The 19361-nt window shown below is 35.2% G+C and overlaps 1 protein-coding gene across 10 annotated transcripts in view; it reads left to right on the top strand.

Moving 5' to 3' along the window:
• Positions 1 to 19361, top strand: part of IMMP2L (inner mitochondrial membrane peptidase subunit 2) — an 873838-nt gene that overhangs the window by 71271 nt on the left and 783206 nt on the right. The window lies entirely within an intron of this gene.

The following is a 19361-nucleotide window of genomic DNA, read 5'->3' on the forward strand; positions in this document are numbered from 1 at the left end:
GATTTGTTTGTTTTAGAAGTAAATTCATACTGAGAAGACTGTAACAGAACTTGCCTGATGTCTTCTGGTTTCAGCTACTTATAAAAATGTTTTAATATGACTCCCTGTTATGGTAGTTAGTGCATTGGGGTAGCAATTAATGTAGCAGTTACTATCATTTGTTTTAATGATAGTAATATCCTGGCATTTGGAGAAGGCTTCCAATTTATATTTCTAGTTCTTGAATTGGAAAGATTGTTTTTTGTTGGATGAGAATTTATAATTGTGTGGTAAAAGCAAAACATGATCTACTTGTTCATACTTCACCTTTGGCTAATGATTTGTGGAAATAGATGTTTCATAAATGTGTCTCCTTCGAGCCTGTTTCATCAGGATTCATTTTAAAACATATTAACTAAATCTGGTTAGTAATTAATAAAATAAATACATTCAAGCAGAGTTTTGTATGGCATACATCCAAGGATGGGGATTAAATGCTTCTCATGTTCTTGAGAGCTTTCTTTAATATTAACCTACGCTTTTTATTTTGTCATTCAGAGTACTTTTTTTGCAACCTCCTTAACAACCTTTTCCATGCTGGGTTAGCCTGTTGTGTGCTCATTATTCTTTTGCCTTTGGTTTGACAAGGTTACATTCTCACTTAGTCGGTGATGGAGAGGATACCCACCCAAGTGAAAGAGGTCACACTATAAGCAGACAGTTGTGCAAGTTTTTTTTTTTTTCCTTGAGAAACATGCTGACTATCCCTAAGCAAGTAAATTTGAATAGGTAATTGGAAAAAAAAGGGCTCCTTGAAATTCAGGGTTGCATGGGTTCATAAAAGTACACTAGCATATTGTGGACTATGTGAAAAAGAGAGCAGTATTCTCTTATATAAATATTAAACTAATTGATATTTATTATATAAATTAATTTGAAAATAGTACATTCGAATTGGCGTTGACATAATAAATTATAACTACTTTGGCTGAACTATATTTTTAATGAGTTAATTATGTGCTGTATCTCTATTATGTACAAATAACGCAAATTTTCTTTCATAATGCTTATTGCTAGCAGGAGCCATTTACATAAAATAATGCTTAGTGATTGGTATTAATTATTTAACAACAAATAATCATTAAGCAATGATTGTTATTTTTTTGTGAGAAAGAAACAGTCTTTTGCTAAATTCTTTTTTAGCATGATGTGATACTATATAAAAGACATTATTTAAAATCTGCTTTTAGTTTTATGAGCAAAAATGCTTTCTAAATGTCCTTATATTTGTATGCATTTTATAGACTGCTTCATTTGCAAAGATTGATGTTGGTTTGATTTATGTTCATTAATATATATTTAATTCATGGCAACACTGGATATTTGCTTTTCTTACAAAACGTACCAGTCTGATTTTAACTTAGATGTTAATTATCATTACTGTATCAGAACACTCTATCTATTTGAAAAATATGTGACTCATAAGAAATGGGTGACTAAATTTGAATTAGGGCTAAATTTAAAATGTAGTTTGTCATTTTGTTTACAGATTGATATAACAGATTTCACTGATATACAAATAATCTTTGGAAACAAGGTAGTATGATAATTTATATTTTAAAAAATCCCGGGACAGCATTTTATACATTTAGTGGGTGCGGAAATATGGCATTTTAATTATAATATTATATATGCATTTCTGGAAAACTGCAGTATGCAATTTCATAAAGTAGTAGGGCTTAGGCAGCTTTGTAACTAGAGCACTAATGAAAACAATAACAATTCAGTAAAAGTGCTAGTGTCGTTTAAAATACATGACATTTTTAATAAGTAAACATTGCAGTAGATGTAGGATTTATTTAAAACCAAATGGCTGAAGATGCCTTGATGGAAGGCTGTGTAAGAAAGGGTTGAGCTTGTCTACGTACTCAAGGGCAGAGGGACATTTTCATCAGAAGTTACAACTAGAGAAAAGATTGCAAGCTTTGTACAAAGTGTACTGATACCAGAGATGTATCCTCTGCTCATGTTCATTGTTATTTTACTTACTTACCTACTTACTGACTGACTAGTCGACTTCCTTCCTTCCTTCCTTCCTTCCTTCCTTCCTTCCTTCCTTCCTTCCTTTCTTTCTTTCTTTCTTTCTTTCTTTCTTTCTTTCTTTTCTTTCTTTCTTTCTTTCTATTTTTTGAACGACGATTAGGGTTAACCTTGCAATAAGCACTTCTACGAGAAGAACTGAATGTGTAATTCCTGGCTTACTGCTGTTAGTATACTTAGCCTTCAGTTTCTATTAGCGAGGCAATGCACTAATGATAAACCAGTGCAGCTTCTGCTTTATACTGAAACCCATTCTTCATATTGCCTATGAGCTAATTCATGTGAGAGAAACACATACTGTAGCAGAACAGACTTTTCTATTGCCAGGGGTTTTGTTCAGAGCTCACTGACCAAGGTTGTTCCCTAAAGCATGGAAGATCTGAGGGGTACATATTAGAATATGCTTCTCTGCATCTCTTATCTTTTCCTGTCACTTTCTTTATGTGAAAAGTAGGTCTCAGTGGAGCTAATGTTTAAGCATGTTATTCAGTAATGTTAAATCAAAAGGTATATTTATTTAATAACATTACTTATCACATAAAACATTATTTCCTGTCATCAAGTCCTGAGTATTACTGAGTGTATGTAGGTGACATCATACTCTCTTAGTGGATTTGCAAACTAACAGTGGTGATTAAGGTGGATTTTCTATACCTTGGAATTGACTTTTCATTAACCTGTGTGATGGCCTTACTCAATAGGCTTAACATAAGTAGCGTATTTACAGTGATATATCAATTAACAAATGCATCAGGACAGAAGTTCCTTCATGATAAAGTTTCAAATAACCACATTTAAAAGTCTTTTAACTTTTTATTTTGAAATGGTATTAGACTTCAAGAAAGATTGTAAAAGTAGTATAGGGAGTTCCCATATAACTTTATTATTTTTTTCAGCTTTATTGATGGTGTAATTGACAAATAAAATTGTGGTATTTAAGTGTACAATGGGATGATTTGATATATGTATACATTGTGATAGGATTCTCCCCCACTGAATTAACTAACATATCCATTACCTTACATATTTACTGTGTGTGTGTGTGTGTGTGTGTGTGTGTGTGTGTGTGTGAATCTTGAAGTTCTACTTTCTAAGCAAATTTCAGTTATACAGTATGTTCAGTTATATATTTATACAGTATGTGTAGTATGTCACCGTGTTATCCATTAGATCCTCAGACTATTCATCTTATCCTCCCTTAAATTGACATTGTACACTACCATGGTACAATTATTGAGATGAGGAGTTGACCTTGACATAGTACTATTAACTAATTGCAGACCTTATGTGAGTTTCACCAGTTTTCCCACTAATGTCCTTTTTCTACACCAAGATCCTATGCAGGATCCCATATTTCATTTTTATTTTTTATGTCTCTCTAGTCTCCTCGATCTGTGATAGTCCGTCCTTCCTTCCTTCCTTCCTTCCTTCCTTCCTTCCTTCCTTCCTTCCTTCCTCTTTCTTTCTTTCTTTCTTTCTTTCTTTCTTTCTTTCTTTCTTTCTTTCTTTCTTTCTTTCTTTCTTTCTTTCTTTCCTTCCTTCCTTCCTTCCTTCCTTCCTTCCTTCCTTCCTTCCTTCCTTCAGCTTGACACATTTGAAGGGTCCTTGCCAGTTATTTTATTGGAAAATCCTTACCATTAGAAATGTTGGGGTCAATATATGTTCCACTGGAGAAGCACTGTTGTTGATGGCAGTTGCTGGGGAAGCTCTGGCAGTGGTAAGAGCTGGAGAGGTGGATTAGACAGGTCAGAGAAGGAAACTTTCAGGCATATAAGTCAATTTGGTTCCTTAGGACCACATACTTGGGTCATGACTAAGAGACTCTATGGCTTCTGAAAGTCCACACAGTCACATTTACTGCTGCTAGGAAGCCAGGAGGAAGAGTCATGAAGGTGGGGAGAGGCTAAAATTTATAGTAGAGATAGAAGAGAAGGAACTAAGGCTAGATCATGGATGGTATTACATTGAACCCATGTTCAGTTCTAGAGTAGAAGGTTAGGGTGGGGAAATTCTCATTTCATGAGTACCTCTATATATCAGGCATTGTGCTAAGTACTTTGTGTATGCCATTTTTACTTAATTTTCCTAACAATATCTGGAGATAGTTACTTTTAATACAATGAAAATGAGGTTTAGCAAGTAAATAGCAGAGCCAGAATGCAAATCTAGGTCTCCTTGACTCTGAACCTGTCCTCTCCCATATAGCAGGCAAATATGGCTATTGAGCAGCCAAAGTGGTTGCTGCCACTTGTTAAAATAGTAATATTTTAGATATCTTCAGCCAAATAAAATACATTATTCAAATTAACTTAACCTGTTTCTTTTTCTTTTTTTTAACATGACAAGTAGAAAATTCAAAATTACACATGTGACACACACACTCTGTTTCTGTTGGACAGACAACACTGTGTCTAAACCTTTTCCATCAACCATGCTACTTTCCTGGAGTGTGTCTAAGGTGAGCTAATGTGAGATCCTAAAGTCTGGGGTGGAAAAATACTAAGTTAGTTGCTATGAAGCAAAGGCAGACTCCCAAATATAGCTAAACACTTTGTGTTGGTGAGAGTATTGGGGTGATCAGGTCCAAAGACAAAGAAAAAAAGACATACAGATCTATGAGAGAGAGAAAACCTGTGTCCTGTATCCACAACAGGTTTTGTTTTTTTTTTGTTTTTTTGTTTTTTTTTTTTTAAGTAGGTTCCAATCCTAGTGTGGGGCTCGAAATCACAACCCTAAGATCAAGAGCCACATACTCAACTGTCTCAGCCAGCTAGGCACCCCCACTACAGTTTTTAATATGTATTGACTTTATTGTTTTCCAGTCACTGGGCCAAGAGTTCTGTATTCAATTTTATTGAGTTCTTATTTTAACCACCCTCTACAAGTAGGTACTGTTGTTATTCCTATTTTATATATGAGAACAGTGAGGTATAGAGAGGTTAAGTAATTTGCTTAAGGACAAACAGTCATTGGAAGAGCAAAGTTTTAAAGTGCCTTTTATCAAATCCTATGTTCTTAACCTTCCAACTATAAAGCCTCTATATATTGCGGTTGTGGTTTGGTTGAGGACACTACTTATTCTCAGCAAAGAAGCCAATTAGGCCCTAATATCTCTACATCTATCATTTATCCCCATTTCTGTAATGAAATTTATGAGATAGTTATTCACGAAAGGTAGTCTCTTCATTAATAGAAATAAGACATTATTATAAACATATAGTGTACATACAATTTCCACAGCTGTTTTGTGACATGCTAAACTAATTGCCACTTTCTGACAGATGGCCACTATGATGGTGAGAGCTCTAGCAGTGAATGTTAGCAAAGAGTTATGAAGATTTAAGCCAGGGAAATAGATGAAATAGAATAGAGCCTTTGAAAAAAAAAAATGAAAGGTGCTAGTTCCTTTGTGTCGTGAGTACTTGTAAATCTTTAAAGATCCCTTGATCCATGAAGGTAAATTAATTGGAATCTGCTAAAAAACCAAATTCAGGTTTTGAACAAATGCTTGGAGCAATGATAATACTGTATAATGACCCATAATTGTATTAAAAGCCAGCTATCTGTTGAGCTGGAAGAATATAATTGTGGATGCTTATCTATTAAATCTGTGCTCATTTTTAATTTTTGTTTATAGCCAAATATTTTTCTGAGTTTGTATGTAATATTGTATGTTTCAGGAACACAAATTTAAAAAGACCACAACTTTTATTTATTTATTAAATTTTTTTTAATGTGTATTTATTTTTGAGAGAAAGAGACAGAGACAAGCAAGGTGGGGGGTGGGCAGAGAGAGAGGGAGACAGAGAATCCAAAGCAGGCTTCAGGCTCTGAGTTGTAAGCACAGAGCCCTATGTGGGGCTTGAACTTGTGAACTGTGACATTATGACCTGAGTCAAAGTCAGATGCTCAACCAACTGAGCCACCCAGGTGCCCCAAGACCATGACTTTTAAGGAAAGTTTCTATAAGGAGGATTGAATTTCTTTTTTCCTCCTCCTCCTCCTCCTTCTCCCTTTCCTCCTCCTCCTCCTTCTTCTCGTCTTCCTCCTCCTTCTTTCTCCTTCTTCTTCTTTCTTCTAATTAATTGACTGTAAAAATGGTGGAGAATGAAATCCAGGTTGTAATTTATTTTGATGAGAAATTTAGTTTTTGCACTTTCAATTACCCATAGTAGTTTGCATTCATTACTAAGTATATTTGCAGATGATACTTTAAAAAATGAGACAGTGTAAGTATTATTGCTGTTATTTGATATAGATTAAACTGATTTTGTAACTGCTACTCATAGGCAAACAAAAAGTTGATACCTTCAAGGTAGTCCTTAGTATCACTTTGCTTTCTTGAGTAGGATAAACTGCCTACACAATTGTTATACATTTAATTGTGCAATAAAACATTTTCTTTAGTTCTGAGACAAATTATAGCTTAGAAATGTTTCAGTGATCATAAATTTCAGTTTTGAGTTATTGAGATTTTTATGGTAATGTAACTATAGGATATATCCATAGCTTCTGCTCAGCCCATTTCATAAATCTTATATCCTTTGAGAGATGACTAGAAATTGTCAAAGAACAAAGTTATGCAAGCAACATTCTATGAAATAGTAGGCATTTATGTTTGTAACTGTCTTTATTTTTATTGTGAAAAAAATCTAGTATCTGAGAACACTATGACTTTTATTAAAAAAAAAAAAAGTTCAGGACAGCATTTATAAAGAAGGAGCTCCCAAATACACGTTATATGTTATATGTAAGGAGTTAGATTGAACTGTTAAGGAGAAGCATTTTGAATATAAGTTTAAATAATAATTCTAGCAGAAAAATAATTAGAATTTTGGAGAAGCAGACAATTTAGGTTTCAAGCAGTGCATGTAACTCAGAAAAATAAACTGTTACATAGGTAGGGTTAACCTGTTTTAAATACTTCTGGAACCAATAAGATACAGATACACGTATAAAGACAGGCCATTAAGATCAATCAATATCTGATTTCCATTTTCATCTGTGATAGATTAGTTCATTTCAAACTAAGGCCCTTACTGAGAAGCATCAGAAAGCTGTATTTAAAAAAAAAATCGACATGCTTTATAGCTCTATCAAAGGGCAAAGATCCAGTGAAGAGAAACACATGGAGGTGCACCCTGTATTCAGTGCCACTTTTGACCTTGGGTTATTTGTCATTTTGTAAGCACCACGGGCCATGAGACTGAGAAGCCTAAGAGTGGCAGCCAAGATGGTGAGATGCGCAGAATCTTTGACGGTTTTACATTGCTAAGGAGTCAAACCAGAGTTCGAGGAGGAGGAGTCAGGACCCCAGTAAAATATTCCATACTTTTACCTGGAACCTTTGAAGGGTACATCCTGGGAGGGAGAACTAGAAATAACCATAACTTACAAAAATTGAGATGTAGCCTCTGAAACTCAATCCTGATTTTAATGTGGCCTGCCTTTACTTTAACTGTGTGTCTTTGCCAGAAGCAAGAGACATCATGCAGAGTCTCTACAAGTTTTTGTACCCAACAGTTGGCATTCCGTAAAAAAATCACCATGGATATCAGAAGATAAAAGAAGATAAAAACAAAATGAAACAATAAACAGTAGAAATAATCTTGTACTGATCTAGCTGTTGGATTGATCAGATATGGGCCAGAAAATAATTATAATCAATATATTAAAAATTGATGAAAAGATGAAAAATTCCATCAGAGAATCAAAATCTATAAAAAAATTAAAAAGGAATTCTAGAAATGCAAACTAATATAATTGAAGACAAGAACTCAATTGATGAGTTTGACAGCAAATTAGATATAACTATGGAGAGGTTTTGTGACCAGGGTGAAAGGTCACTTAGAAAGTATCTAGACTTGAGTACGGAGGAATAGAAGATTGTGACATACAGTGAATTGTACAAGAAGTATGTATAGCACATAGTGCAAAAGGCTGACTTCCATCTGATTGGAGTAGCAGAAGAGGAGGAGATAGAATGGGGTGGGGGAAGCACTATGTGAATAAAGACAAAGTATTCTCCAGAACTTATGAAAGATATGAAGGTACAGAATCAATGAAGTTCAGACCTTCAGTTGACCTTAAAAAAACACATTTAGGGCACATGGTGGCCAAACCACTGAAATCCAAAGAAAAAAAAATCTTGAAAAGGGGTGGGGGGAAGACATATTCAAAGAATGGAAAATATAGCTAGCTTCTTAACCAATGGGAGATAGGAGATAACTGAATGATATCTATAAAGTTCTAAAGGAAAAAAAAGTTCCAGCCTAGAATTTTATACCTATTGGAATTATTTTTCAAAAATGACAGAGAAATAAACTCCTTTTCAGACAATAACCCCCTAGCACATGCTTCATTGTCCTATCAGACTTCACTTCTTTAAAAAAATTTTTTTTAATGTTTATTTTTGAGAGAGAGAGAGAGAGAAAGAGAGAGAGAGAGAGACAGACAGACCCTGAGTGGGGGAAGGGCAGAGAAAGAGGGAGTCACAGAATCTGAAGGAGGGTACAGGCTCTGAGCTATCAGCACAGAGCCCGATGTGGGGTTTGAACTCAGGAACTGTGAGATCATGACCTAGACCAAAGTCTGATGCTTAGCCAACTAAGCCACCCAGGCACCACTGGACTTCACTTCTAAAACAAATTCAAGGTAAAAAGACTTTTAAGATGGCAGCTGCAGAGCATTAAGTGCCCAGTATTTGGTCTGAGCTCACTCATGTGTGACTGTGCTGGTCATATCCTTATGAAGCTGGCCCAGTGATTCGTACAGGGGTCTACATTAGACATAAGCAGGGCTGATCTGAGCCATTACTGTAAACAGTAATGTTCGGGGTAAAAAGTTACATTCTTGTTAAAGTTTGAACGATATGGATCTGTTAAAAAACCAGTCACATTTCCTCAAGTTTACATTAATAAAATAGGTGCTAAGTATAATAGGCAGTGAATCTCAGTGGTCTCTGAGAAGATTCTATACCCTAATCCCCAGTACAGTGAATATGATGAGATATGCCCATGAGTATGTGACCTTGCATTGCCAAAAGGGACTTTGTAGATGTAAGTAAGGTTGACCTTCAGTTGACCTTAAAATAATGAGGTTGTCCTGGATCATCCATGTGAGCCCAGTTTAATCACATGAGTTTTTTTTTTTTTAATCTTTATTTTTGAGAGAGAGAAAAAGAGTGCGAGTGGAGGAGGAATAGAGAGAGAGGGAGACACAGAATCCAGAGTAGGCTCCGGGCTCTGAGCTGTCAGCACAGAGCCCTATGTGGGGGCTCGAGCTCAGAAACTATGAGTTCATGACCTGAGCCAAAGTCAGATGCTTAACCAACTGAGCCACTCAGGTGCCCCTCATCTGAGTTTTTAAAAGCAGAGGCTGAAGTGAGGGAGATGTAGTAGAAGAAGTCAGAGCCAAACACGAGAAGGCCCTGAAGCAGTGTTGCTGGCTTTGAAGATTTAGAGGCCGTGAGCAGGGGAAAGCTTGCTGCCTGCAAGAGCTAAGAATAACCTCTGGCCAGAGGCCAGCAAAGGAATCAGGACCTCAGTCCTATAACCATACATAATTGAATTTTTCCACCAACCTTTTAAGCCTGGAAATAGATTCTCTCCCATTCTCCAGATAAGGGCCCAGAGCAGCTAACACCTTGATTTTGGTCTTCTGAGACCCTAAGCAGAGTACCCAGCCAAACCTGCCAGACTTCTGTCCTAGAGAATGGGAAGTTAATGAATGGGTGCTGTTTCAAACCCCTCAGTTTGCTTAAAATTGTTATAGTGCTAGTAGAAAATTGTGGTAAACAATTAAAAGTTACAAACAGTTCTATTACTACCCTAAAATGTATAAGGAAATGAACTTTTACAAAAGATTATTAAGCATTTGCAAACACTGATTTTATTTAGGTACTTGACTGATTAAAAGTTATTTTCTTTTACATAAAATGTCAGCCTCTATCTGCCAGTTTCTTGGTACAAAATATAGGACAAAGCTTCAGGAGATCTTGCCTCTCCTTTCAGCTGTATTACCTGTTAACTGAGTGACCTCAGACCAGTTATCTTAATTACTCTTTGGGTCAGTTTTAACATCTACATAATAAGAGGTATAGACTGGTTGCTCTCTAAGGTTCTCTTCCATTTAAGATTGTATGCCAATAGTTTTAGGGAGCAGGATATAAGAATCAATGACTCAGAATATCAGAAAAATGCATACTTTTGCATACTTTTGAAGCTGGAGTCAAAACCGATTTGAAATTTTTGAAAGAAGCCATGTTGGCACATTAAACAGAAGTTTTACAATGGATAAGGAGACTTTGAACACCAAGGCTCTATTGGTCAAAGGCATCAAATGAATTTGTGTTTATTAAGGTTATGTCTTCAGTGGAAATTATTGAAATTGGAGAAATTAAAAGTTGGCATGTGAGTATTTTACAGGGGGTGAGAGCAAAATCCTTTCCTGTTTGCTTAAAATCGTTCAAAATAAGAAACCTGTAGAAATCTTACATTTCTTTACTCCTTATAATTTATGCTGGGAGCTGTGTTACTAGGACTCTAATACTTAATCTTGTTCTGGTTATTTCTGTTTTGTTACTTTAAGATGTGCTTCCTACCAGTTAACACTCTGCCCACTTGTTCTTATAAAAAACGTGAGAGTCCAATATTCTTTTTCATAGGTTAGATCCGGGAAATGCGAAAGAAATATCAAAACTTAAACATGACCTTATTCGATCCAAAGTCGGTAGTTACCATCTCACTTTTCTTTACCTTTTATTAAAAAAAAAGGCACTGTTTTTGGTGAGTGAAGTTGGAGGTTGCTGGGAAATGTGGCTGTGGCTGATAAGAAAGGGAAAGAGCTTAAAGCAACAGCCACCAAACTTTATCTGTGCTTTGGAGCTCAGGAAAACGTTGCTGTCCAAGAAGGGAACAGGAATCTTTTCTTTTTCTTTCTTTTTTTTTTTTTTTTTGAAACTGTTTATTTCCACCAATGAGAAGCCTCAATGACTCATATTATGAAAGATTACTCCTTGCATAATCTAGTGACAGGTTTACTCACATTCAGAGGTCAGGTTAATATTTACTGAAGGCACCACAAATATAAGTTTCACTTTATTAAAAATTGTATGGATGTTGAAATTGCTGACAGAGAAGCTGGCTCAGTTTGATATGGCTATGGATATGATAATTATAATATGGCATTTTGTGCTTTTAGAGGTCATAAGTTATATTGCAAAGATTTGTGTATTTGGACTGCTGAAAAGTTACTGTAGAGTACTACAACTAAACAGTAGGAAACATTTCAGTGTGAGTAGTACATCTCCTGTAAATTTCATTATAGAATTAAAGAAGAATCATTAAAATATTTTAGGGTTATTAAAAATTCATTATTCTAGTAGAGGTTCTTTAAAGTGCAATAAGAACTTGAAGAAATAATAGGGAAGTTTTGGTTACCGTGACAGTGTGTTAATTGAGTTGAAGGAAGGTAAAAAAAATGTATTAACAGAATGGATCCAAATTTGCCAAAAAAAAAAAAAAAGAAAGAAAAAAAGAAAAAATATGTGTAATAAGTCAAGGGGGGAAATCAGTTAATAAAGAAAGAGGCCAATTTTCAGTGAAGGAGGGGGGTATATTTAATGACTCTAAGTGCAAGGTTAAACTGCTTCAGTGAATTTCAGTTTAACAAAAAAAGAAGGAAAGCAATATGGATAATTAGGCAGTAATAAGATCATACTGGAAAAAAGAAATCAGAAAACTGCCTTAGGTGTTAGGGGAATATTGGCTAATGAACTTAACCTCCTGCAATTATCTTTGAATACTCATTTTTACTCTGGAAATGGAGGGAGTGATGTTTTTAGTTATCTTCAGAGTGGTATGATTTTTTTGAGCACATTTATTGTATGTAGATTTTTAAATGATACAAATAATGAAATGGAGAAAACTAATTTCTCATGGGAGGGATATCCTCTGTAATTCATTAAAATACTGTAATTTTAGCTATAATCTTTTTTTGCTATTGATCAATTCTTTAAATTTAGATTCTACTGTACTCAACTGTTTGACAACAGGAACACGTTTAGAGGCTGTCAGCCTAATTGAACCATTCATAGAAATTCAGAACAGGAAATTATAATTCCTATAAGGGTTTCTCAGTTCAGGTTTTATTAAAAACATAAATGGGTTAAAATCCCAAATATTGTCTAAAGGCAGATTTTTCTTTTCTCAGATTAACCCAATTATCTATATGTAAATTATTAAAATTTTATAAAGATGTTGATAAAATATTGGCCATTTTTGTAGTTTGTATCTTGGGCCTCTGAATTGTTAGAAGATCTTGGTTATCATTTCTGGAATCAATATAAGGTCTAATTTTACATGACCTTTACTAATCATCAGATAGAATAGTAATGAAGATAATTAAGTTCATAGATGATTCCAAATTTAAAGATGGTATGGATATAGAATTTGGGTTAATCTCTGCTTCTATGATGCTATGTTGAGAAAAAGGTCATCTGAAATATACAGAAATATCTTTTATAATTATAGCCTTTTTTTGGTGACTGATAATCTTATAATTAGCTTGACTTTTCTTTTATTAGATATTATATCATATATAGTTCTGCATTGTATATTAATGTGGACAACCAAAGAAAAAGTCTGCTTTTAAAAATACTGGCAGCTTCTCAACAGGCTATTAGCTCAAATAGGCAACAACCCAAGGGGCAATCATGATTGTCTACTCAGAAAAGATTTGGACCGGTTATCAAGAGACCTGGGTTCTAGGCTCTCTCTGGCACTAAGGGATTGTGTGTCAATTAACTTGTCAATTAACTTCTGTGGACTACTTTTTTGTTTCTGTTTTTTAAATAAAATGAAGGGGTTGCACTCAATAATTTCTAAGGTAGCCCTTAACTTGATAGTTGCTTTTTTCTGTGATTATTTTATTTTCCACATGTGTAGATTAAATTTATTTTATGATATGAGATGTATCATAGCATTTGCTGGATACTTACATGGTATTTTATTATACTTAAAAATGTTGACAACTTACTCATTTGGCACATATTTTCTAAGTGATTACTCTGGGCATAGAACTAGCCCACTGTGCTAGAACAGTAAAGAGATCAGAAGGCAAAGTACCTCCTTTCATGGGAATGGATGAATGGATGTATGGATGTATAAGACATTCATTAAATAAGATGGAATACAAAATAGATTTTTTTGAAGCTTGTCAAAACTGTAGCAGGTGGGCATATTAGAAGGGAAGCTTGATATTCTTAAAATCACCAGTTGTGCCCAGATCATACAGTGGCTTGAACTGGCTCCCAAGTCAGTTGTATGCATTTCTTCCCAACACTGGATTTAATGACTTAAAATCAGCTCTGGTGTGAGTGTTTGTGTCATGAAAATTGGTGACCACTACAGACCAGGGCTTTAGAAGTGTTTTTTTTTTTTAATTAAGTAATCTGGTTTAAGAGCATGCCATTGGTGGTAAATGTTGTCATGTGGCACAACAGAAATGGACACATAGTTTCTACCCTTGTGTATCACTGATCAACACAGAGATGAGGCAAAGACATGTGGTGTGTGATGGGTTGATAGAGCCATGTGAAAAACCATTGATAGGATACTCACACTAATGAATCACTGAAGGAAGAGGAGTTGAAAGAAAAATAGGTGTGAATTTGAAACTGGATTTTGAAGATGGGGTGGTGCCTATGGGACCAGAGAAGCAGCAAGAGAGTTTTAGAGATGGCATGTATAAAAATTTTGAGGCAAGTGTGAACAGGTGTATGGAGGAAGTGGCGAACAGGTTTGTTGATATAGAACAAGGTGTTCTCATATGAGCATTACAATGTCGAGATCGCATATTAGCCTGTGCCAGTGAAGCCCTCAACACGGCTGGGTTTTCCACCAGCAGTAAAGAATGGAAGACTATCTTTGAATTTAGCAACCTTATCTTTCAGTGATGCCTTGAGAGTTAAGGGAATAAAAAATCCTTGCTACCAAATTATAGGCTTGATGTCAAATTGAAGGCCTAGAAAATATTACGTGTAGAATCCTGATATTTAGTCTACCACAGATACTTATAACATGTCTTCACCGTCAACTGTTAAGTCATTTACTCTTAATATAAAGTAGGTTGACATAAACACCAACACTGGGAGGCAGCCTTCCAGCACTGCAGAGCGGTAATCCTCCAGAACACCATGCTGGCTTATGCTTTACTAAAAATGGATAATGGTGAAACACTTAGTACTTACTATGTAGTAAGCTAAATGGCAAATACAAGGAAGGAAAACTGGAAAACTCTACTCAGGATGTGCTGCAGCTCAGCTTTAAATGACACCTGGATCTGTACTTTCAGGAAATAACAGCAGCCAGTGGGCAGGCTGCCATATGGGAGTCCAGCTTGGAATACCTTTGAAATGGATGAGTATACTAACTCCCGTCATTTGAAGAAGGGTCGCAAACAACGAGGCAAAGAATTGAAAACCTGTAGATCAAAATAGAAAACTTGCTTTGAAATTCACAGTCACCTTGTGCATGCCTAACTCCATGCTAGGTTTGCATCAGTCTTTTATCTGTGTGATACATTGAGATAGCAGCAGATATTCAGGAAGTGGGAGCTGGAATTCTTTATTGCTCTCAATAACATTTTAGAATACCAATAGTGGTTTTATTTGTTAAAATAAATACAGGGTGGGTGTACAGAATGAAATAAACATGCTGTCTAATCAAATAATCTAGTTTTCATTTTTTAGCTCTGTGTTTTGGAGCAATAACTATGAAGAAAATAACTATCATGATTTCGGCAGTTATTAGCTTATTCAGCTATCTCACTAAATTAAGTGCTATGTACAGTTTAAAGTGAGGAGTTTGTTTTTCAGTTTTCACATGGAAAATTAGCATTAAAAGAAAATGTAATAAATGTCATTCTTACTTTTTCCGCCTTCTTAATGTGTCCTTTCTTACACAGGAACTATAAGTAGATTCATAGTAACTTGGAGTATTCAGGAAATTACAGCCAGAGATTTTGGTTATTTATTTCTGGTTGGTACTTCTGAAATTGAGGTTGACCTTTAACATAGTGAGTGGTTGAATGATCTTTGAAGGTTTCATTGGGCAGAATAGAACTTGAAGTGTTGCTGGAACTTGAAACATGGTATATGATCATATACTATAGCAACACTTTGGACTTTTTAATTTTTAACTTTCCATAAATATTGTATATTAGGAGCACCATGTTGTCTTAGTGAGTTACCACTTGTGAATGGTGGGGAATGCCACAGGAGTGAGAAGTAAATTCTTTGAACTTGTTCAACTACATTTTCTTACTATTGTTTTTTAAGAGGTATATGCTTGAATGGGTGATACTGTCTTTTAAATTAGTGTGGAATTAGGTCGAAATAATTTTGGAGTGTATATATGCTCAAAGTAAAACAAAAGCAAAACAAATCCTGGGTTGAGATACCTTAAATTGTTATAGGTTGGCTGGTGAACATAGGAAACTATGTTTATTGAGGTCATGATTTTAATGTGTTTGGAGATTATGTTTTTTATTATAAGTAGTCATTTTACTGGATGTGGCACAGAATGAGATGTACATAACAGTTTAGCTACTATTATTTTTTAAAATTCAGATTGTTAAATTTTCACTGATGTCTCAAGAAGTGAAATAATAGCAGCAAACCTGTGGGTGAGTTCCCTGGGTTTTCCTTTGAATGAAATGGGTGACCTGAGTAAGCCATCTATTTAGTTACGACCTTAGCTTCTTAAACTACACAGTCATGAAGTTGTCCTTTGTGACTGCTTTATAAACTTCACCTTAATGTGATAGATACATTGTAAGGGCCGATTCTGACAGAGCCTTTCTGAATTTTGGTCTTCTTCCAATCCAGAATTCATTCCCTGGATCAGGACTGTCCATGTGGGCTGTGTATGTATGTATGTATGTATGTATGTATTATTATTATTATTATTATTATTTTAAATTTAAATCCAAGTTAGTTAACATGTAGTGTAATAATGATTTCAGGAGTAGAATTTAGTGTTTCATCGCTTACACATAACACCCAGTGCTCATCCCAACAAGTGTCCTCCTTAATGCTCATCACCCATTTAGCCCTTCCCCCCACCCAAAACCCCTCCAGCAACCCTCCATTTGTCCTCAGTATTTAAGAGTCTTTTATGGTTTATCTCCCTGTTTTTATATTATTTTTGCCTCCCTTCCCTTATGTTCATCTGCTTTGTATCTTAAGTTTCACACATGAGTGAGGTCATATAATATTTGTCTTTCTCTGACTGATTTATTTCGCTTAGCATAATACACTCTAGTTCCATCCACTTTGTTGCAAATGGCAAGACTTCATTCTTTGTCATCACCAAGTAATATTCTTCTGTGTGTGTGTGTGTGTGTGTGTGTGTGTGTGTGTGTGTGTGTATGTATTTACTGAATCTTCTTTATCTGTTCATCAGTTGATGGACTTTTGGGCTCTTTCCATACTTTGGCTATTGTTGATAGTGCAGCTATAAACATTGGGGTGCATGTGCCCCTTTGAAACAGCATTCCTGTATCCTTTGGATAAATGCCTAGTAGTGCAATTGATGGGTTGTAGTATATGTACTTATAAAGTGTCTGGTTGGCACATTAACAAAGTAAAAAGAAACTGGAGAAATTAATTTTAGTAATTTTACTTAACTCAATTTATCCAAAATATTATTTTCACATATAATTAATATTAAATATTAATGAAATACTAAATATTGAAATACTAAGTCTTGAAAATCTGGTGTGGGTTTCACAGAGTATACTTCAAATTGGATGAGCCATATTTCAAGTGTTCAGTAGCCTAATTGGCGCTTATGGCTATTATATTGGACAGTGTAGCTGAGGTCACTGGATCCTCATATCACACCCATGAGTCACATTTGGGGACTTTAGAATTACCTGTAATTCCTTCTGTTTTCTCCCTTCTTCTGTCCAATAGTAACAGATACTTATACTCCCTGGAGTTTGTCAGGATTTAGAGCCAAATTGGCATATTTTCTTTGTTTTCAAATTTCTAGAAAGAGTAGTCTGTGAATTCTCTTCTTTAATTCACTTATTTCCTCAGTCCACTGAAATCAGACCTAAATCTTAAATACTCAACAGAAACTCCCTGGGAAAAATTCCCATACTGTTTCAGTACTTAAATGCAAGGGCCACAATAGAATGCTTCCTGAAACCTCAGCAAAATTAGACTCTGTAAATACTTCCTCCTTGAAATTTTTTTGTCCCTACAGTCATTTTTTTTTTCTTGGTTCTCCTTTGAGCTCTCTGTTTTGCTGGCTACTTTCTCAGTTTTTAATTTTTTTATTTTTTTATTTGCTCTTTGCCCACAGCCCTTGACTTCTTGCCTACCTGACTCCTTTCCCAAGCATCATGTCTTTATTTTTAGCTGTCTACTGAATATATCTATATGATGATATTCTGTGAGTTTTCCAAACACAATGTAGCCTTGTCTCCCATACCAAATGTGTTCTCTTCCCCTGGGTATAATTTTGGTTTTTGACATTATTGTATTTAGTCACAAGTCACAGTTAGAGACTTAACCATCATCTTTATTTCCATTTTCTTACCATCTATATAGAGTTAGATACAGAGTCTCTTTGGGTCTATGTGTGAAATATGTATTGAATATTTCTCTTTTCTCTTTTTGCAATGTTTCTGTTCAGGTCCCCTCACTAAGATCCCATGTGGTCTCTCTTTCTTTGACTCTTTTTTCTTGAATACATTTTCCATATTGCTTCCAGGGTTCTTTTCAACACAGTTGGGATAATTAGTCTGTTTAAGACTTGTGCTTATTCCATTTGTTCTCTTAAGTGGTGTTTGAGCCCTAGATGACTCTTCTATCTCTAAATCTGGACATTCTCTTCTCTATTTCTCTTTCCTCTGAAATCCTTTAAGACCTAAAATTATTTTAGTGATGAAATTTTAGACTTCTTAAAAAAATTTTTTTTTTTAATATTTATTGTTGAGAGAGAGAGCACACACATGAGTGAGCAGGGGAGAGGCAGAGAGAGATGCAAACACAGGATCCAAAGCAGGCTCCAGGTTCCAAGCTGTCAGCACAGAACCCAATGTGGGGCTCGAACCCAGGAACCAAGAGACCATGACCTCAGCCAAAGTTGGATGCCTAATCGACTAAGCCACCCAGGCACCTCTAGGTCTTCTGATGGTTAGTAGAAGAACTAGTCAAGTGTGGGTAGTATGGCCTGACTGCACTCCTATACCCAAAACAAATGGTTAAATACATGGTTTACTTATGTGATACTTAAGTGAGCTAGATGAACAAGTAGATTTCTTTTGTTTCTCTGTAAAAGAACCCTTGTGTAGTTTTAGTTCCTGAACAGCAAGAGTTAATAACATTCTGGTAACAATGAATGATGTATGTTTTATTTACAGATAAGCTTTCTATACTTGAAAACTAATATAAAGAAATACCTTAGTTAAGCTGTGCAGCTTGGCTGGCTTTTATAGGAAAACAATAGATTCCCTGAGGTAATAGTAACGTAAGTAGAAAGCAACGCTGGCAGTTAGTAGATCTAGTTGGGGTGAGAAAGAATGACTTTAATTGTTACCTATTTCTTAATATTTTTACAACTGGTTGTTTCTTGGCTTTTTTATTCTCCTAGCATATTTCAGTTGAATGAGATATTCATTCTTTATAATGCAACATATTTTTTCACCCAGCTAAATCCTCTTATCCTACTATGCCTTAGCTGGCAGTTGGCTTCCCGTAGGAAGCCTAGTCATCGATGCTGCAAGGAAGAGAATAAATATTAATTGGAGGGGGTTACTTGTGGGAGACCTTTAAGAAGTACTAAATATGCTGAGGAAGTAGTTTTTGCTTCTATTTCATGAGTGTTTGTTTAAAATCTAATTGCTTGATTTGAAAGAAAACTAGAGGTCATAAACAGCAATGAATAAATTGTCAACAGGAATATTTTTGCATTTAGTAAGAATATGTTGCCCTTTTCTCAAAAGGAAAACAAGGCACTAGCCAATCATCATGTTTAAGATGGTAATTAACCGTCTCATCTTTGTAATTCCAAGCAAGTCCAGTCATGAACTCAGAATCCAGTATATTGTTGTCAATGTAAGCATCAGTCATCAATGAAAATTTATCCTCTAAAATCACCTGTAGTGTGTGTGTTTAACCAAGTGTAAGCAGTGTGACTCATACAAGTAGGAGGAAACAAGCCAAAAACTGTAGCGGCAGCAAAATACTCTTTTAATGACAATTCCATCTT

Source organism: Acinonyx jubatus, chromosome A2, assembly GCF_027475565.1.
Source record: "Acinonyx jubatus isolate Ajub_Pintada_27869175 chromosome A2, VMU_Ajub_asm_v1.0, whole genome shotgun sequence".
Classification (NCBI taxonomy): Eukaryota; Metazoa; Chordata; class Mammalia; order Carnivora; family Felidae; genus Acinonyx; species Acinonyx jubatus.